At 48.2% G+C, this 20,178-nt stretch overlaps 10 non-coding genes and 2 pseudogenes across 10 annotated transcripts; all 12 read right to left on the reverse strand.

Annotated features, from left to right (window-relative positions):
- Positions 1 to 2,930: 2,930 nt before the first annotated feature.
- On the reverse strand, positions 2,931 to 3,020 carry LOC142276062 (U2 spliceosomal RNA; annotated as a pseudogene).
- Positions 3,021 to 4,407: 1,387 nt separating this feature from the next.
- LOC142276055 (U2 spliceosomal RNA) lies at positions 4,408 to 4,598 on the reverse strand. The gene has a single exon (XR_012739593.1). It is a non-coding gene; the product is annotated as a U2 spliceosomal RNA (small nuclear RNA).
- Positions 4,599 to 5,985: 1,387 nt separating this feature from the next.
- LOC142276030 (U2 spliceosomal RNA) lies at positions 5,986 to 6,176 on the reverse strand. Its single transcript, XR_012739571.1, has one exon. It is a non-coding gene; the product is annotated as a U2 spliceosomal RNA (small nuclear RNA).
- A 1,387-nt stretch (positions 6,177 to 7,563) lies between these two features.
- On the reverse strand, positions 7,564 to 7,754 carry LOC142276064 (U2 spliceosomal RNA). Its single transcript, XR_012739598.1, has one exon. It is a non-coding gene; the product is annotated as a U2 spliceosomal RNA (small nuclear RNA).
- A 1,387-nt stretch (positions 7,755 to 9,141) lies between these two features.
- On the reverse strand, positions 9,142 to 9,332 carry LOC142276065 (U2 spliceosomal RNA). The gene has a single exon (XR_012739599.1). It is a non-coding gene; the product is annotated as a U2 spliceosomal RNA (small nuclear RNA).
- A 1,387-nt stretch (positions 9,333 to 10,719) lies between these two features.
- On the reverse strand, positions 10,720 to 10,910 carry LOC142276031 (U2 spliceosomal RNA). Its single transcript, XR_012739572.1, has one exon. It is a non-coding gene; the product is annotated as a U2 spliceosomal RNA (small nuclear RNA).
- Positions 10,911 to 12,297: 1,387 nt separating this feature from the next.
- LOC142276032 (U2 spliceosomal RNA) lies at positions 12,298 to 12,488 on the reverse strand. The gene has a single exon (XR_012739573.1). It is a non-coding gene; the product is annotated as a U2 spliceosomal RNA (small nuclear RNA).
- Positions 12,489 to 13,875: 1,387 nt separating this feature from the next.
- LOC142276033 (U2 spliceosomal RNA) lies at positions 13,876 to 14,066 on the reverse strand. Its single transcript, XR_012739574.1, has one exon. It is a non-coding gene; the product is annotated as a U2 spliceosomal RNA (small nuclear RNA).
- Positions 14,067 to 15,453: 1,387 nt separating this feature from the next.
- LOC142276061 (U2 spliceosomal RNA) lies at positions 15,454 to 15,649 on the reverse strand. The gene has a single exon (XR_012739597.1). It is a non-coding gene; the product is annotated as a U2 spliceosomal RNA (small nuclear RNA).
- Positions 15,650 to 15,994: 345 nt separating this feature from the next.
- LOC142276063 (U2 spliceosomal RNA) lies at positions 15,995 to 16,066 on the reverse strand (annotated as a pseudogene).
- A 1,387-nt stretch (positions 16,067 to 17,453) lies between these two features.
- Positions 17,454 to 17,644, reverse strand: LOC142276034 (U2 spliceosomal RNA). Its single transcript, XR_012739575.1, has one exon. It is a non-coding gene; the product is annotated as a U2 spliceosomal RNA (small nuclear RNA).
- A 1,387-nt stretch (positions 17,645 to 19,031) lies between these two features.
- LOC142276036 (U2 spliceosomal RNA) lies at positions 19,032 to 19,222 on the reverse strand. The gene has a single exon (XR_012739576.1). It is a non-coding gene; the product is annotated as a U2 spliceosomal RNA (small nuclear RNA).
- Between the last annotated feature and the right edge of the window lie 956 nt (positions 19,223 to 20,178).

Consider the following 20,178-nt stretch of genomic DNA (forward strand, 5'->3'; position numbering starts at 1 on the left):
TTCATGGGCGTGTGACCGGCGTGGAGTTTCCTGAAAAAGAACGAGTTACATTTCTCACCCTTCTCCAGGTTCTCCACTTTGGAACGGAAGACAATTCGCTCGGACTCCTCCTCGAAGTGCCTTTTCAGGCTCCTCTTAGTCTCCTCCAGCTCCTCTCTCACGTCCCAGCCGCATCGAAGAAGGTCCTGCAGGGAACGCAGCTCACGCTGGAGTCTCCTGAAGTCCCTCCTCTTCAGACCCGCCTGTTGTTGACTCTTTGCCTGAAAGAAGAAACGGAACTCGAGTTTAACGTATTCCCACCAGTCAGAAACAGACTGGAAGCCCGCCTTGTAGGCCCGCCACGTGGAGTAGGCAGCTCTAAGCTCCTCCAGAATCTCACCCTTTTCCAGCAGAGAGCAGTTCAGCTTCCAGGAGCCCGGGCCAATGGGGAAGCCATGGCCCAGCACACCTTGAAAGTGAATGGCTCTGTGGTCAGAGAAGAAGCAGGGGACCATCGAGTGCCCACTCCGCCCAACCGCCCGAGAGGTAAACACAAAGTCAATCCTGGAACGCAGCGAGCCATCGGATCGGCACCATGAATAGTTCACGGATCCGTGTCCGATGGAGCCAACAACGTCCACAAGAGAGGCTTCGGTCACCATCTCAATGAGCAGTTTGGATGTGACGTCCAACTTGGCAGCCGTTCCAGAACTGCGTCCATCCTCCTCAATCGGGCAGTTGAAATCCCCGGCCATCACTACCGTCCTGGCGGTAGCGAGCTGAGGGCGCAGGGCTTGGAGGAGCTCCAGTCGATCGCTCTTCACAGGAGAAGCATACACATTGATGAACCTGACAGGTTCTCCCGCCCAGGTGCCATCCACGAGCAGTAACCTGCCGCAGACGATTTCCTGAACAGAGTCCAATGTGAAGGCGCTTCCCCTGATCAGCACGGCGACCCCCGCGGACCTACAGTCGCCTCCGCCGGACCAGTAGGATGGGCCATGGGTCCACTCCCTGGCCAGATGGTTGAAGGACCTAGAGGAGGGAAGGGAGCATTCCTGCAGGAAAAATACATCACTAGACTGAGTGTTAAGGAACGCAAAAATTGTCTGACGTCGGAACTTGCCTCTGATGCTCCTAACATTAATGGAAAAGATGTTAATGTTAGCAGTCATTGGAGGAAAGAGAAAGTTAGCGCAGGCGGTGTGCCTTAGTTACCACTCCGGTCGGGCGGTTCTTCCTCTTTGGCACCTGCTGGTAAGGGTATCTCCAGCAGACCCTCTTCTTCTAGCTGATCGAGCAGGGATGGTGCCTCAGTGGCTTCCGACTCCTCCATTTCTTCTTCGGCCACAAGGGACTCCACCATCTGCTCCAACACGTCCGGTTCTGGGAGGAGGCCATCCTCCTCTTCCTGGGGTGGATTGGGATCCACAATGAACAGCTTGGAAGGTTCTGCGACAGGACTATCTTCCACCTTCCTTTTCCTTTGGCCTGTACCTGAGGAGACAAGAGCTGGAAAATCCTCCTCGGTGAAAAGTGCAAGAGTGCTGAGGTCCTCTGCTCTCATGGTCTGGGGAGGGAGAGTGGGCTTTGGGGGGGGGGTGAGGAGACCAACTGAGGAGTAGGGAAATGAGGTGGAGGTAGTGGAATCCTCAGTAGGGTTGGCCGGGGGGGGAGGGGTTTGGACAGGGGTGACAGGGGGGGGGACCAGGGAGGGGGCAACAGTTTTCTTACCCTTTTTCCTGGACTCCGTGGCTGCTGGGGCATCGGCTGGAGCCACGGTCGCCGGGTTCTTGGCCGCCTTGTCCTTGGCCTCTGTGGCCTTGGTCGTAGCTGCCTTGGTCGACGAAGCTGTGACTACCCGATACTGGGTCACCGCGGCAACCCTTGCCCAGGATTTCTCCCGCTGTGGGCAGTCCTTGTAAAGGTGGTCCGCCTGTCCACATAGGTTGCAAGTCTTCTTCTTTGGGCAGTCCTTGGAGCTGTGTCCCGTCACCCGGCAAACCCTGCAGGCGTCCTCCTTGCAGGTCTTCATCGAATGCCCTTTCCCGCCACATTTCCTGCAGTTGTGTGGCATGTCCGGGTAGTAGATGAGACCAAAGGAGTTTCCCAGAGAGAATGTCGGGGGCAGGTGCTGGAGACCATCCTCGGATGCTGGTTCCCTGTAGAGTCGAACGGTTGCTGACCACTTACCCGTCCAGAATCCGTTGCCGTTAAGGATGTGGGATGGCTCCCTCACCACTGTGCAGAGACGTCCCAGGAACGTGGAGATGTCTCTTCCTGGGGTGTGCGGGTTCCGCATGGAGACCGTGATCCTCTTCTCATCCCTCTGTATAGGACAGGATCCTAAAAAAGAATGAAAAGGGGAGTCCGGCATCGCTGCGTTCATCGCCTCCCAGTATCTCCTGCAGGCATTCACCGTGGCAAAGGTTACCAGAAAAATGCCAGTCATGAAGGTCTGGACACTCAGGGTTTCCGCCCTGGAGAAGCCCTGATCCAGAATCATCTTCTTGCAGAACACGTCGCTGGACATGTCCGGCAACCTACCATCCACCGCCTTTAGCTTCAGGGCGACCGTCTGCCGCATCCAAGGCTCCAGGGTTGGAGCCTTTTCCGGCGGCGTCCGGGCTCCCTCCGGCTGGCTGGCGTCGGAGGTAGGGGCCTCTTGGGCCGAAGAAGCCTCTGGATGAGCCTTCCTGGAGGTCCCTGGGTCCTGAGCCTTCTTGGCTGCCTTCTCTGGCTTGCTTGCCATGGCTGGTTCCTGCTTGAGTTCCCGGAGCTGGATCTTGGATTCTTCTCCGGGTGTCTTCTCCCGCTGTGTTCCTCCTCGAAGTTCCTCTGGTCTCCCCAAGTCTTCTCCGAGCCTTCGTCTTCTTGCTTCTTTCTGCCAAGCTCTTCTTCCGTCCGATCTCCCTCTTCCGGTCTCGGCTGGGCTTCGGAGCTCGTCTCCCTGATCGTATCTCGTCAAGTGTAGCTAGCTCAGTTTGTTCTGATAAGAACAGATACTACACTTGATCTTAGCCAAAAGGCCGAGAAGCGATAACCAGAATTGGTTTGGGCCTCGAGTGGCACCCTGGCCTATGCCGGACACATCTTAGGGAGAGAGAGCGAGAGGGAGACAAACCCACGCCTACACAAGACATTTTGTCACCCAAGCCAACCCTTGAAAAGGCTGCTTTGCAGAGCCAAAACAAGAAGAATGGTGCGTTTTGCAGCCGCCGCCCACTGCAATGAATCTGAATAACTCCTCCTTTAGGGCGCAAGCAACTCCCCTCCCCCTTGCAGTCTTTCCAATTCACGATACAAAAAGACGGACAGGACAGGTTGCCTGACTTTCCGTCACTGCCACCCTTTGCCATCCTTACCCGTAGAAAGCCCTTTCATCATCCCCAAACCCTAATCTTTTCCCTTTCCTTCCCAGCCCCCAAACCCTGCCCTCTGTACCTTTCTCACCACCCGCTTCCCTTCTCCTGTCATCCCCCTACCACCCGGGAAAAAAAGAGATTGCCCCCTCCTTCCACTAGCCCACCCTCCCACCCAAAGAACAACTTCTTCTGCGCAGCTTGTTTTCTAGGCAGCAGCGCTATTGTGATGTCATCGGGGGGCATTGTGACAAGCCGCCAGTGTTCCGTCTCTTCATGTTGTGCACAGTTCAAACGGAAAATACATCAACAGGCAGACTACAGAAAAGCTTACTATCAAAGGTTAGAGGGGGGCTTTCTCAGAGGGCTTTTTACAGTTTTTCTATTCCCAATTAGCCGTTTAAGTGTACTTATTGAAAGTAGTAATTCTTTCATAGGCCGCCCTTTCTTAGTATTTGACGTTCCTTATATTGCGGTATGAGGCTTCGCAGTAGGTTGCAAACATTCATCACCCATGACTGTCCCCAATTGAGCTCAGAAGCTCAATGTCTATCATGACCTCTCTTTTAGAATGTCCAAGAGCAAGCAAACTATTCCTCCAGGAGAGGGCGCCAACAGACTACTAAAGAGATCATCATTACTCAAAGAAAACCCCAAAAACCAATGCATGATAGGAATAAACAGGTAACTTTCTTTGGAGTGGAAGCGGAGAGATCGCACCAGATGCCAATTCTAGATGTTATCACACCTGTGGTCACTGCAGCAGCAGGTGAATCCACTTTGTCCAAAAGGGATCTATTCCATTCAATTGCAAATGATCTAGATAAGACAGAGAACTGCAGCACGGGGACATAGCCGAGTTGGTCAGGTTGAGTGGTGATGAGTTTGCTATTTGGATGAATAAAGAAAGTCAAAAGTGTGAAAGATAAAAAACAAAAGGAGGAAGTGTGAAAAGTGAATGGGCCAAATTGAGGTGCATATGAAGACGTATGCTTTCTTCCAATTCATTAAATCGGGCTAATATGAATCAGGTGAATTGAGTTCTGCTTTTGGAAACTGGGTTAAGAAGGGGTGCACCGTTCCTGGAGGTACTGCAATACCAGGTCAATGCGTGGAGTGGACAGAGCAAGCTCTTTTTCCATCTCCCTGTTCTAAAAATCCATTTAATATATGGTCCCCAGATAGGGGACGTATCAGATATTAAACTGATAAGAACAGATACTACACTTGATCTTAGCCAAAAGGCCGAGAAGCGATAACCAGAATTGGTTTGGGCCTCGAGTGGCACCCTGGCCTATGCCGGACACATCTTAGGGAGAGAGAGCGAGAGGGAGACAAACCCACGCCTACACAAGACATTTTGTCACCCAAGCCAACCCTTGAAAAGGCTGCTTTGCAGAGCCAAAACAAGAAGAATGGTGCGTTTTGCAGCCGCCGCCCACTGCAATGAATCTGAATAACTCCTCCTTTAGGGCGCAAGCAACTCCCCTCCCCCTTGCAGTCTTTCCAATTCACGATACAAAAAGACGGACAGGACAGGTTGCCTGACTTTCCGTCACTGCCACCCTTTGCCATCCTTACCCGTAGAAAGCCCTTTCATCATCCCCAAACCCTAATCTTTTCCCTTTCCTTCCCAGCCCCCAAACCCTGCCCTCTGTACCTTTCTCACCACCCGCTTCCCTTCTCCTGTCATCCCCCTACCACCCGGGAAAAAAAGAGATTGCCCCCTCCTTCCACTAGCCCACCCTCCCACCCAAAGAACAACTTCTTCTGCGCAGCTTGTTTTCTAGGCAGCAGCGCTATTGTGATGTCATCGGGGGGCATTGTGACAAGCCGCCAGTGTTCCGTCTCTTCATGTTGTGCACAGTTCAAACGGAAAATACATCAACAGGCAGACTACAGAAAAGCTTACTATCAAAGGTTAGAGGGGGGCTTTCTCAGAGGGCTTTTTACAGTTTTTCTATTCCCAATTAGCCGTTTAAGTGTACTTATTGAAAGTAGTAATTCTTTCATAGGCCGCCCTTTCTTAGTATTTGACGTTCCTTATATTGCGGTATGAGGCTTCGCAGTAGGTTGCAAACATTCATCACCCATGACTGTCCCCAATTGAGCTCAGAAGCTCAATGTCTATCATGACCTCTCTTTTAGAATGTCCAAGAGCAAGCAAACTATTCCTCCAGGAGAGGGCGCCAACAGACTACTAAAGAGATCATCATTACTCAAAGAAAACCCCAAAAACCAATGCATGATAGGAATAAACAGGTAACTTTCTTTGGAGTGGAAGCGGAGAGATCGCACCAGATGCCAATTCTAGATGTTATCACACCTGTGGTCACTGCAGCAGCAGGTGAATCCACTTTGTCCAAAAGGGATCTATTCCATTCAATTGCAAATGATCTAGATAAGACAGAGAACTGCAGCACGGGGACATAGCCGAGTTGGTCAGGTTGAGTGGTGATGAGTTTGCTATTTGGATGAATAAAGAAAGTCAAAAGTGTGAAAGATAAAAAACAAAAGGAGGAAGTGTGAAAAGTGAATGGGCCAAATTGAGGTGCATATGAAGACGTATGCTTTCTTCCAATTCATTAAATCGGGCTAATATGAATCAGGTGAATTGAGTTCTGCTTTTGGAAACTGGGTTAAGAAGGGGTGCACCGTTCCTGGAGGTACTGCAATACCAGGTCAATGCGTGGAGTGGACAGAGCAAGCTCTTTTTCCATCTCCCTGTTCTAAAAATACATTTAATATATGGTCCCCAGATAGGGGACGTATCAGATATTAAACTGATAAGAACAGATACTACACTTGATCTTAGCCAAAAGGCCGAGAAGCGATAACCAGAATTGGTTTGGGCCTCGAGTGGCACCCTGGCCTATGCCGGACACATCTTAGGGAGAGAGAGCGAGAGGGAGACAAACCCACGCCTACACAAGACATTTTGTCACCCAAGCCAACCCTTGAAAAGGCTGCTTTGCAGAGCCAAAACAAGAAGAATGGTGCGTTTTGCAGCCGCCGCCCACTGCAATGAATCTGAATAACTCCTCCTTTAGGGCGCAAGCAACTCCCCTCCCCCTTGCAGTCTTTCCAATTCACGATACAAAAAGACGGACAGGACAGGTTGCCTGACTTTCCGTCACTGCCACCCTTTGCCATCCTTACCCGTAGAAAGCCCTTTCATCATCCCCAAACCCTAATCTTTTCCCTTTCCTTCCCAGCCCCCAAACCCTGCCCTCTGTACCTTTCTCACCACCCGCTTCCCTTCTCCTGTCATCCCCCTACCACCCGGGAAAAAAAGAGATTGCCCCCTCCTTCCACTAGCCCACCCTCCCACCCAAAGAACAACTTCTTCTGCGCAGCTTGTTTTCTAGGCAGCAGCGCTATTGTGATGTCATCGGGGGGCATTGTGACAAGCCGCCAGTGTTCCGTCTCTTCATGTTGTGCACAGTTCAAACGGAAAATACATCAACAGGCAGACTACAGAAAAGCTTACTATCAAAGGTTAGAGGGGGGCTTTCTCAGAGGGCTTTTTACAGTTTTTCTATTCCCAATTAGCCGTTTAAGTGTACTTATTGAAAGTAGTAATTCTTTCATAGGCCGCCCTTTCTTAGTATTTGACGTTCCTTATATTGCGGTATGAGGCTTCGCAGTAGGTTGCAAACATTCATCACCCATGACTGTCCCCAATTGAGCTCAGAAGCTCAATGTCTATCATGACCTCTCTTTTAGAATGTCCAAGAGCAAGCAAACTATTCCTCCAGGAGAGGGCGCCAACAGACTACTAAAGAGATCATCATTACTCAAAGAAAACCCCAAAAACCAATGCATGATAGGAATAAACAGGTAACTTTCTTTGGAGTGGAAGCGGAGAGATCGCACCAGATGCCAATTCTAGATGTTATCACACCTGTGGTCACTGCAGCAGCAGGTGAATCCACTTTGTCCAAAAGGGATCTATTCCATTCAATTGCAAATGATCTAGATAAGACAGAGAACTGCAGCACGGGGACATAGCCGAGTTGGTCAGGTTGAGTGGTGATGAGTTTGCTATTTGGATGAATAAAGAAAGTCAAAAGTGTGAAAGATAAAAAACAAAAGGAGGAAGTGTGAAAAGTGAATGGGCCAAATTGAGGTGCATATGAAGACGTATGCTTTCTTCCAATTCATTAAATCGGGCTAATATGAATCAGGTGAATTGAGTTCTGCTTTTGGAAACTGGGTTAAGAAGGGGTGCACCGTTCCTGGAGGTACTGCAATACCAGGTCAATGCGTGGAGTGGACAGAGCAAGCTCTTTTTCCATCTCCCTGTTCTAAAAATCCATTTAATATATGGTCCCCAGATAGGGGACGTATCAGATATTAAACTGATAAGAACAGATACTACACTTGATCTTAGCCAAAAGGCCGAGAAGCGATAACCAGAATTGGTTTGGGCCTCGAGTGGCACCCTGGCCTATGCCGGACACATCTTAGGGAGAGAGAGCGAGAGGGAGACAAACCCACGCCTACACAAGACATTTTGTCACCCAAGCCAACCCTTGAAAAGGCTGCTTTGCAGAGCCAAAACAAGAAGAATGGTGCGTTTTGCAGCCGCCGCCCACTGCAATGAATCTGAATAACTCCTCCTTTAGGGCGCAAGCAACTCCCCTCCCCCTTGCAGTCTTTCCAATTCACGATACAAAAAGACGGACAGGACAGGTTGCCTGACTTTCCGTCACTGCCACCCTTTGCCATCCTTACCCGTAGAAAGCCCTTTCATCATCCCCAAACCCTAATCTTTTCCCTTTCCTTCCCAGCCCCCAAACCCTGCCCTCTGTACCTTTCTCACCACCCGCTTCCCTTCTCCTGTCATCCCCCTACCACCCGGGAAAAAAAGAGATTGCCCCCTCCTTCCACTAGCCCACCCTCCCACCCAAAGAACAACTTCTTCTGCGCAGCTTGTTTTCTAGGCAGCAGCGCTATTGTGATGTCATCGGGGGGCATTGTGACAAGCCGCCAGTGTTCCGTCTCTTCATGTTGTGCACAGTTCAAACGGAAAATACATCAACAGGCAGACTACAGAAAAGCTTACTATCAAAGGTTAGAGGGGGGCTTTCTCAGAGGGCTTTTTACAGTTTTTCTATTCCCAATTAGCCGTTTAAGTGTACTTATTGAAAGTAGTAATTCTTTCATAGGCCGCCCTTTCTTAGTATTTGACGTTCCTTATATTGCGGTATGAGGCTTCGCAGTAGGTTGCAAACATTCATCACCCATGACTGTCCCCAATTGAGCTCAGAAGCTCAATGTCTATCATGACCTCTCTTTTAGAATGTCCAAGAGCAAGCAAACTATTCCTCCAGGAGAGGGCGCCAACAGACTACTAAAGAGATCATCATTACTCAAAGAAAACCCCAAAAACCAATGCATGATAGGAATAAACAGGTAACTTTCTTTGGAGTGGAAGCGGAGAGATCGCACCAGATGCCAATTCTAGATGTTATCACACCTGTGGTCACTGCAGCAGCAGGTGAATCCACTTTGTCCAAAAGGGATCTATTCCATTCAATTGCAAATGATCTAGATAAGACAGAGAACTGCAGCACGGGGACATAGCCGAGTTGGTCAGGTTGAGTGGTGATGAGTTTGCTATTTGGATGAATAAAGAAAGTCAAAAGTGTGAAAGATAAAAAACAAAAGGAGGAAGTGTGAAAAGTGAATGGGCCAAATTGAGGTGCATATGAAGACGTATGCTTTCTTCCAATTCATTAAATCGGGCTAATATGAATCAGGTGAATTGAGTTCTGCTTTTGGAAACTGGGTTAAGAAGGGGTGCACCGTTCCTGGAGGTACTGCAATACCAGGTCAATGCGTGGAGTGGACAGAGCAAGCTCTTTTTCCATCTCCCTGTTCTAAAAATCCATTTAATATATGGTCCCCAGATAGGGGACGTATCAGATATTAAACTGATAAGAACAGATACTACACTTGATCTTAGCCAAAAGGCCGAGAAGCGATAACCAGAATTGGTTTGGGCCTCGAGTGGCACCCTGGCCTATGCCGGACACATCTTAGGGAGAGAGAGCGAGAGGGAGACAAACCCACGCCTACACAAGACATTTTGTCACCCAAGCCAACCCTTGAAAAGGCTGCTTTGCAGAGCCAAAACAAGAAGAATGGTGCGTTTTGCAGCCGCCGCCCACTGCAATGAATCTGAATAACTCCTCCTTTAGGGCGCAAGCAACTCCCCTCCCCCTTGCAGTCTTTCCAATTCACGATACAAAAAGACGGACAGGACAGGTTGCCTGACTTTCCGTCACTGCCACCCTTTGCCATCCTTACCCGTAGAAAGCCCTTTCATCATCCCCAAACCCTAATCTTTTCCCTTTCCTTCCCAGCCCCCAAACCCTGCCCTCTGTACCTTTCTCACCACCCGCTTCCCTTCTCCTGTCATCCCCCTACCACCCGGGAAAAAAAGAGATTGCCCCCTCCTTCCACTAGCCCACCCTCCCACCCAAAGAACAACTTCTTCTGCGCAGCTTGTTTTCTAGGCAGCAGCGCTATTGTGATGTCATCGGGGGGCATTGTGACAAGCCGCCAGTGTTCCGTCTCTTCATGTTGTGCACAGTTCAAACGGAAAATACATCAACAGGCAGACTACAGAAAAGCTTACTATCAAAGGTTAGAGGGGGGCTTTCTCAGAGGGCTTTTTACAGTTTTTCTATTCCCAATTAGCCGTTTAAGTGTACTTATTGAAAGTAGTAATTCTTTCATAGGCCGCCCTTTCTTAGTATTTGACGTTCCTTATATTGCGGTATGAGGCTTCGCAGTAGGTTGCAAACATTCATCACCCATGACTGTCCCCAATTGAGCTCAGAAGCTCAATGTCTATCATGACCTCTCTTTTAGAATGTCCAAGAGCAAGCAAACTATTCCTCCAGGAGAGGGCGCCAACAGACTACTAAAGAGATCATCATTACTCAAAGAAAACCCCAAAAACCAATGCATGATAGGAATAAACAGGTAACTTTCTTTGGAGTGGAAGCGGAGAGATCGCACCAGATGCCAATTCTAGATGTTATCACACCTGTGGTCACTGCAGCAGCAGGTGAATCCACTTTGTCCAAAAGGGATCTATTCCATTCAATTGCAAATGATCTAGATAAGACAGAGAACTGCAGCACGGGGACATAGCCGAGTTGGTCAGGTTGAGTGGTGATGAGTTTGCTATTTGGATGAATAAAGAAAGTCAAAAGTGTGAAAGATAAAAAACAAAAGGAGGAAGTGTGAAAAGTGAATGGGCCAAATTGAGGTGCATATGAAGACGTATGCTTTCTTCCAATTCATTAAATCGGGCTAATATGAATCAGGTGAATTGAGTTCTGCTTTTGGAAACTGGGTTAAGAAGGGGTGCACCGTTCCTGGAGGTACTGCAATACCAGGTCAATGCGTGGAGTGGACAGAGCAAGCTCTTTTTCCATCTCCCTGTTCTAAAAATCCATTTAATATATGGTCCCCAGATAGGGGACGTATCAGATATTAAACTGATAAGAACAGATACTACACTTGATCTTAGCCAAAAGGCCGAGAAGCGATAACCAGAATTGGTTTGGGCCTCGAGTGGCACCCTGGCCTATGCCGGACACATCTTAGGGAGAGAGAGCGAGAGGGAGACAAACCCACGCCTACACAAGACATTTTGTCACCCAAGCCAACCCTTGAAAAGGCTGCTTTGCAGAGCCAAAACAAGAAGAATGGTGCGTTTTGCAGCCGCCGCCCACTGCAATGAATCTGAATAACTCCTCCTTTAGGGCGCAAGCAACTCCCCTCCCCCTTGCAGTCTTTCCAATTCACGATACAAAAAGACGGACAGGACAGGTTGCCTGACTTTCCGTCACTGCCACCCTTTGCCATCCTTACCCGTAGAAAGCCCTTTCATCATCCCCAAACCCTAATCTTTTCCCTTTCCTTCCCAGCCCCCAAACCCTGCCCTCTGTACCTTTCTCACCACCCGCTTCCCTTCTCCTGTCATCCCCCTACCACCCGGGAAAAAAAGAGATTGCCCCCTCCTTCCACTAGCCCACCCTCCCACCCAAAGAACAACTTCTTCTGCGCAGCTTGTTTTCTAGGCAGCAGCGCTATTGTGATGTCATCGGGGGGCATTGTGACAAGCCGCCAGTGTTCCGTCTCTTCATGTTGTGCACAGTTCAAACGGAAAATACATCAACAGGCAGACTACAGAAAAGCTTACTATCAAAGGTTAGAGGGGGGCTTTCTCAGAGGGCTTTTTACAGTTTTTCTATTCCCAATTAGCCGTTTAAGTGTACTTATTGAAAGTAGTAATTCTTTCATAGGCCGCCCTTTCTTAGTATTTGACGTTCCTTATATTGCGGTATGAGGCTTCGCAGTAGGTTGCAAACATTCATCACCCATGACTGTCCCCAATTGAGCTCAGAAGCTCAATGTCTATCATGACCTCTCTTTTAGAATGTCCAAGAGCAAGCAAACTATTCCTCCAGGAGAGGGCGCCAACAGACTACTAAAGAGATCATCATTACTCAAAGAAAACCCCAAAAACCAATGCATGATAGGAATAAACAGGTAACTTTCTTTGGAGTGGAAGCGGAGAGATCGCACCAGATGCCAATTCTAGATGTTATCACACCTGTGGTCACTGCAGCAGCAGGTGAATCCACTTTGTCCAAAAGGGATCTATTCCATTCAATTGCAAATGATCTAGATAAGACAGAGAACTGCAGCACGGGGACATAGCCGAGTTGGTCAGGTTGAGTGGTGATGAGTTTGCTATTTGGATGAATAAAGAAAGTCAAAAGTGTGAAAGATAAAAAACAAAAGGAGGAAGTGTGAAAAGTGAATGGGCCAAATTGAGGTGCATATGAAGACGTATGCTTTCTTCCAATTCATTAAATCGGGCTAATATGAATCAGGTGAATTGAGTTCTGCTTTTGGAAACTGGGTTAAGAAGGGGTGCACCGTTCCTGGAGGTACTGCAATACCAGGTCAATGCGTGGAGTGGACAGAGCAAGCTCTTTTTCCATCTCCCTGTTCTAAAAATCCATTTAATATATGGTCCCCAGATAGGGGACGTATCAGATATTAAACTGATAAGAACAGATACTACACTTGATCTTAGCCAAAAGGCCGAGAAGCGATAACCAGAATTGGTTTGGGCCTCGAGTGGCACCCTGGCCTATGCCGGACACATCTTAGGGAGAGAGAGCGAGAGGGAGACAAACCCACGCCTACACAAGACATTTTGTCACCCAAGCCAACCCTTGAAAAGGCTGCTTTGCAGAGCCAAAACAAGAAGAATGGTGCGTTTTGCAGCCGCCGCCCACTGCAATGAATCTGAATAACTCCTCCTTTAGGGCGCAAGCAACTCCCCTCCCCCTTGCAGTCTTTCCAATTCACGATACAAAAAGACGGACAGGACAGGTTGCCTGACTTTCCGTCACTGCCACCCTTTGCCATCCTTACCCGTAGAAAGCCCTTTCATCATCCCCAAACCCTAATCTTTTCCCTTTCCTTCCCAGCCCCCAAACCCTGCCCTCTGTACCTTTCTCACCACCCGCTTCCCTTCTCCTGTCATCCCCCTACCACCCGGGAAAAAAAGAGATTGCCCCCTCCTTCCACTAGCCCACCCTCCCACCCAAAGAACAACTTCTTCTGCGCAGCTTGTTTTCTAGGCAGCAGCGCTATTGTGATGTCATCGGGGGGCATTGTGACAAGCCGCCAGTGTTCCGTCTCTTCATGTTGTGCACAGTTCAAACGGAAAATACATCAACAGGCAGACTACAGAAAAGCTTACTATCAAAGGTTAGAGGGGGGCTTTCTCAGAGGGCTTTTTACAGTTTTTCTATTCCCAATTAGCCGTTTAAGTGTACTTATTGAAAGTAGTAATTCTTTCATAGGCCGCCCTTTCTTAGTATTTGACGTTCCTTATATTGCGGTATGAGGCTTCGCAGTAGGTTGCAAACATTCATCACCCATGACTGTCCCCAATTGAGCTCAGAAGCTCAATGTCTATCATGACCTCTCTTTTAGAATGTCCAAGAGCAAGCAAACTATTCCTCCAGGAGAGGGCGCCAACAGACTACTAAAGAGATCATCATTACTCAAAGAAAACCCCAAAAACCAATGCATGATAGGAATAAACAGGTAACTTTCTTTGGAGTGGAAGCGGAGAGATCGCACCAGATGCCAATTCTAGATGTTATCACACCTGTGGTCACTGCAGCAGCAGGTGAATCCACTTTGTCCAAAAGGGATCTATTCCATTCAATTGCAAATGATCTAGATAAGACAGAGAACTGCAGCACGGGGACATAGCCGAGTTGGTCAGGTTGAGTGGTGATGAGTTTGCTATTTGGATGAATAAAGAAAGTCAAAAGTGTGAAAGATAAAAAACAAAAGGAGGAAGTGTGAAAAGTGAATGGGCCAAATTGAGGTGCATATGAAGACGTATGCTTTCTTCCAATTCATTAAATCGGGCTAATATGAATCAGGTGAATTGAGTTCTGCTTTTGGAAACTGGGTTAAGAAGGGGTGCACCGTTCCTGGAGGTACTGCAATACCAGGTCAATGCGTGGAGTGGACAGAGCAAGCTCTTTTTCCATCTCCCTGTTCTAAAAATCCATTTAATATATGGTCCCCAGATAGGGGACGTATCAGATATTAAACTGATAAGAACAGATACTACACTTGATCTTAGCCAAAAGGCCGAGAAGCGATAACCAGAATTGGTTTGGGCCTCGAGTGGCACCCTGGCCTATGCCGGACACATCTTAGGGAGAGAGAGCGAGAGGGAGACAAACCCACGCCTACACAAGACATTTTGTCACCCAAGCCAACCCTTGAAAAGGCTGCTTTGCAGAGCCAAAACAAGAAGAATGGTGCGTTTTGCAGCCGCCGCCCACTGCAATGAATCTGAATAACTCCTCCTTTAGGGCGCAAGCAACTCCCCTCCCCCTTGCAGTCTTTCCAATTCACGATACAAAAAGACGGACAGGACAGGTTGCCTGACTTTCCGTCACTGCCACCCTTTGCCATCCTTACCCGTAGAAAGCCCTTTCATCATCCCCAAACCCTAATCTTTTCCCTTTCCTTCCCAGCCCCCAAACCCTGCCCTCTGTACCTTTCTCACCACCCGCTTCCCTTCTCCTGTCATCCCCCTACCACCCGGGAAAAAAAGAGATTGCCCCCTCCTTCCACTAGCCCACCCTCCCACCCAAAGAACAACTTCTTCTGCGCAGCTTGTTTTCTAGGCAGCAGCGCTATTGTGATGTCATCGGGGGGCATTGTGACAAGCCGCCAGTGTTCCGTCTCTTCATGTTGTGCACAGTTCAAACGGAAAATACATCAACAGGCAGACTACAGAAAAGCTTACTATCAAAGGTTAGAGGGGGGCTTTCTCAGAGGGCTTTTTACAGTTTTTCTATTCCCAATTAGCCGTTTAAGTGTACTTATTGAAAGTAGTAATTCTTTCATAGGCCGCCCTTTCTTAGTATTTGACGTTCCTTATATTGCGGTATGAGGCTTCGCAGTAGGTTGCAAACATTCATCACCCATGACTGTCCCCAATTGAGCTCAGAAGCTCAATGTCTATCATGACCTCTCTTTTAGAATGTCCAAGAGCAAGCAAACTATTCCTCCAGGAGAGGGCGCCAACAGACTACTAAAGAGATCATCATTACTCAAAGAAAACCCCAAAAACCAATGCATGATAGGAATAAACAGGTAACTTTCTTTGGAGTGGAAGCGGAGAGATCGCACCAGATGCCAATTCTAGATGTTATCACACCTGTGGTCACTGCAGCAGCAGGTGAATCCACTTTGTCCAAAAGGGATCTATTCCATTCAATTGCAAATGATCTAGATAAGACAGAGAACTGCAGCACGGGGACATAGCCGAGTTGGTCAGGTTGAGTGGTGATGAGTTTGCTATTTGGATGAATAAAGAAAGTCAAAAGTGTGAAAGATAAAAAACAAAAGGAGGAAGTGTGAAAAGTGAATGGGCCAAATTGAGGTGCATATGAAGACGTATGCTTTCTTCCAATTCATTAAATCGGGCTAATATGAATCAGGTGAATTGAGTTCTGCTTTTGGAAACTGGGTTAAGAAGGGGTGCACCGTTCCTGGAGGTACTGCAATACCAGGTCAATGCGTGGAGTGGACAGAGCAAGCTCTTTTTCCATCTCCCTGTTCTAAAAATCCATTTAATATATGGTCCCCAGATAGGGGACGTATCAGATATTAAACTGATAAGAACAGATTTTGATTTAATGAAGCTTTCCAAAGCACCACAAAAAATGTATGACCGAAGTCACACCAAAAACAGTGCAAAGGCTGGGATTCGTGTGGACCCCACCGTGAGGAGAGGGTCCCCAAAAATCAACCCCGTCCCTCCGAGCCAGAAGGCCACAGCAAGGGTCAGGGATCTTCGGTGCTCCCCCAAGCCGAAGCCTGGTTGAGCCTTGTCGTTGCTCCCAGCGTCCACCCAGGCATCTTACCCAAGTGGAGTAGAGAGCTACTAGTTGATGGTTTCGCAGCCGAAACTGCCCGGACCGTCAACCGGTGTTGGTTTCTCAGCCCAAGGCTAACCGGACCTCCAACCGGGTGTTGGTTTCTCAGCCGAAGCTGACCCAGACCTCCAACCGGGTGTTGGTTTCTCAGCCGAAGCTGACCCGGACCAGATACTACACTTGATCTTAGCCAAAAGGCCGAGAAGCGATAACCAGAATTGGTTTGGGCCTCGAGTGGCACCCTGGCCTATGCCGGACACATCTTAGGGAGAGAGAGCGAGAGGGAGACAAACCCACGCCTACACAAGACATTTTGTCACCCAAGCCAACCCTTGAAAAGGCTGCTTTGCAGAGCCAAAACAAGAAGAATGGTGCGTTTTGCAGCCGCCGCCCACTGCAATGAATCTGAATAACTCCTCCTTTAGGGCGCAAGCAACTCCCCTCCCCCTTGCAGTCTTTCCAATTCACGATACAAAAAGACGGACAGGACAGGTTGCCTGACTTTCCGTCACTGCCACCCTTTGCCATCCTTACCCGTAGAAAGCCCTTTCATCATCCCCAAACCCTAATCTTTTCCCTTTCCTTCCCAGCCCCCAAACCCTGCCCTCTGTACCTTTCTCACCACCCGCTTCCCTTCTCCTGTCATCCCCCTACCACCCGGGAAAAAAAGAGATTGCCCCCTCCTTCCACTAGCCCACCCTCCCACCCAAAGAACAACTTCTTCTGCGCAGCTTGTTTTCTAGGCAGCAGCGCTATTGTGATGTCATCGGGGGGCATTGTGACAAGCCGCCAGTGTTCCGTCTCTTCATGTTGTGCACAGTTCAAACGGAAAATACATCAACAGGCAGACTACAGAAAAGCTTACTATCAAAGGTTAGAGGGGGGCTTTCTCAGAGGGCTTTTTACAGTTTTTCTATTCCCAATTAGCCGTTTAAGTGTACTTATTGAAAGTAGTAATTCTTTCATAGGCCGCCCTTTCTTAGTATTTGACGTTCCTTATATTGCGGTATGAGGCTTCGCAGTAGGTTGCAAACATTCATCACCCATGACTGTCCCCAATTGAGCTCAGAAGCTCAATGTCTATCATGACCTCTCTTTTAGAATGTCCAAGAGCAAGCAAACTATTCCTCCAGGAGAGGGCGCCAACAGACTACTAAAGAGATCATCATTACTCAAAGAAAACCCCAAAAACCAATGCATGATAGGAATAAACAGGTAACTTTCTTTGGAGTGGAAGCGGAGAGATCGCACCAGATGCCAATTCTAGATGTTATCACACCTGTGGTCACTGCAGCAGCAGGTGAATCCACTTTGTCCAAAAGGGATCTATTCCATTCAATTGCAAATGATCTAGATAAGACAGAGAACTGCAGCACGGGGACATAGCCGAGTTGGTCAGGTTGAGTGGTGATGAGTTTGCTATTTGGATGAATAAAGAAAGTCAAAAGTGTGAAAGATAAAAAACAAAAGGAGGAAGTGTGAAAAGTGAATGGGCCAAATTGAGGTGCATATGAAGACGTATGCTTTCTTCCAATTCATTAAATCGGGCTAATATGAATCAGGTGAATTGAGTTCTGCTTTTGGAAACTGGGTTAAGAAGGGGTGCACCGTTCCTGGAGGTACTGCAATACCAGGTCAATGCGTGGAGTGGACAGAGCAAGCTCTTTTTCCATCTCCCTGTTCTAAAAATCCATTTAATATATGGTCCCCAGATAGGGGACGTATCAGATATTAAACTGATAAGAACAGATACTACACTTGATCTTAGCCAAAAGGCCGAGAAGCGATAACCAGAATTGGTTTGGGCCTCGAGTGGCACCCTGGCCTATGCCGGACACATCTTAGGGAGAGAGAGCGAGAGGGAGACAAACCCACGCCTACACAAGACATTTTGTCACCCAAGCCAACCCTTGAAAAGGCTGCTTTGCAGAGCCAAAACAAGAAGAATGGTGCGTTTTGCAGCCGCCGCCCACTGCAATGAATCTGAATAACTCCTCCTTTAGGGCGCAAGCAACTCCCCTCCCCCTTGCAGTCTTTCCAATTCACGATACAAAAAGACGGACAGGACAGGTTGCCTGACTTTCCGTCACTGCCACCCTTTGCCATCCTTACCCGTAGAAAGCCCTTTCATCATCCCCAAACCCTAATCTTTTCCCTTTCCTTCCCAGCCCCCAAACCCTGCCCTCTGTACCTTTCTCACCACCCGCTTCCCTTCTCCTGTCATCCCCCTACCACCCGGGAAAAAAAGAGATTGCCCCCTCCTTCCACTAGCCCACCCTCCCACCCAAAGAACAACTTCTTCTGCGCAGCTTGTTTTCTAGGCAGCAGCGCTATTGTGATGTCATCGGGGGGCATTGTGACAAGCCGCCAGTGTTCCGTCTCTTCATGTTGTGCACAGTTCAAACGGAAAATACATCAACAGGCAGACTACAGAAAAGCTTACTATCAAAGGTTAGAGGGGGGCTTTCTCAGAGGGCTTTTTACAGTTTTTCTATTCCCAATTAGCCGTTTAAGTGTACTTATTGAAAGTAGTAATTCTTTCATAGGCCGCCCTTTCTTAGTATTTGACGTTCCTTATATTGCGGTATGAGGCTTCGCAGTAGGTTGCAAACATTCATCACCCATGACTGTCCCCAATTGAGCTCAGAAGCTCAATGTCTATCATGACCTCTCTTTTAGAATGTCCAAGAGCAAGCAAACTATTCCTCCAGGAGAGGGCGCCAACAGACTACTAAAGAGATCATCATTACTCAAAGAAAACCCCAAAAACCAATGCATGATAGGAATAAACAGGTAACTTTCTTTGGAGTGGAAGCGGAGAGATCGCACCAGATGCCAATTCTAGATGTTATCACACCTGTGGTCACTGCAGCAGCAGGTGAATCCACTTTGTCCAAAAGGGATCTATTCCATTCAATTGCAAATGATCTAGATAAGACAGAGAACTGCAGCACGGGGACATAGCCGAGTTGGTCAGGTTGAGTGGTGATGAGTTTGCTATTTGGATGAATAAAGAAAGTCAAAAGTGTGAAAGATAAAAAACAAAAGGAGGAAGTGTGAAAAGTGAATGGGCCAAATTGAGGTGCATATGAAGACGTATGCTTTCTTCCAATTCATTAAATCGGGCTAATATGAATCAGGTGAATTGAGTTCTGCTTTTGGAAACTGGGTTAAGAAGGGGTGCACCGTTCCTGGAGGTACTGCAATACCAGGTCAATGCGTGGAGTGGACAGAGCAAGCTCTTTTTCCATCTCCCTGTTCTAAAAATCCATTTAATATATGGTCCCCAGATAGGGGACGTATCAGATATTAAACTGATAAGAACAGATACTACACTTGATCTTAGCCAAAAGGCCGAGAAGCGATAACCAGAATTGGTTTGGGCCTCGAGTGGCACCCTGGCCTATGCCGGACACATCTTAGGGAGAGAGAGCGAGAGGGAGACAAACCCACGCCTACACAAGACATTTTGTCACCCAAGCCAACCCTTGAAAAGGCTGCTTTGCAGAGCCAAAACAAGAAGAATGGTGCGTTTTGCAGCCGCCGCCCACTGCAATGAATCTGAATAACTCCTCCTTTAGGGCGCAAGCAACTCCCCTCCCCCTTGCAGTCTTTCCAATTCACGATACAAAAAGACGGACAGGACAGGTTGCCTGACTTTCCGTCACTGCCACCCTTTGCCATCCTTACCCGTAGAAAGCCCTTTCATCATCCCCAAACCCTAATCTTTTCCCTTTCCTTCCCAGCCCCCAAACCCTGCCCTCTGTACCTTTCTCACCACCCGCTTCCCTTCTCCTGTCATCCCCCTACCACCCGGGAAAAAAAGAGATTGCCCCCTCCTTCCACTAGCCCACCCTCCCACCCAAAGAACAACTTCTTCTGCGCAGCTTGTTTTCTAGGCAGCAGCGCTATTGTGATGTCATCGGGGGGCATTGTGACAAGCCGCCAGTGTTCCGTCTCTTCATGTTGTGCACAGTTCAAACGGAAAATACATCAACAGGCAGACTACAGAAAAGCTTACTATCAAAGGTTAGAGGGGGGCTTTCTCAGAGGGCTTTTTACAGTTTTTCTATTCCCAATTAGCCGTTTAAGTGTACTTATTGAAAGTAGTAATTCTTTCATAGGCCGCCCTTTCTTAGTATTTGACGTTCCTTATATTGCGGTATGAGGCTTCGCAGTAGGTTGCAAACATTCATCACCCATGACTGTCCCCAATTGAGCTCAGAAGCTCAATGTCTATCATGACCTCTCTTTTAGAATGTCCAAGAGCAAGCAAACTATTCCTCCAGGAGAGGGCGCCAACAGACTACTAAAGAGATCAT

Source organism: Anomaloglossus baeobatrachus, unplaced genomic scaffold (genome assembly GCF_048569485.1).
Source record: "Anomaloglossus baeobatrachus isolate aAnoBae1 unplaced genomic scaffold, aAnoBae1.hap1 Scaffold_3915, whole genome shotgun sequence".
Lineage (NCBI taxonomy): Eukaryota > Metazoa > Chordata > Amphibia > Anura > Aromobatidae > Anomaloglossus > Anomaloglossus baeobatrachus.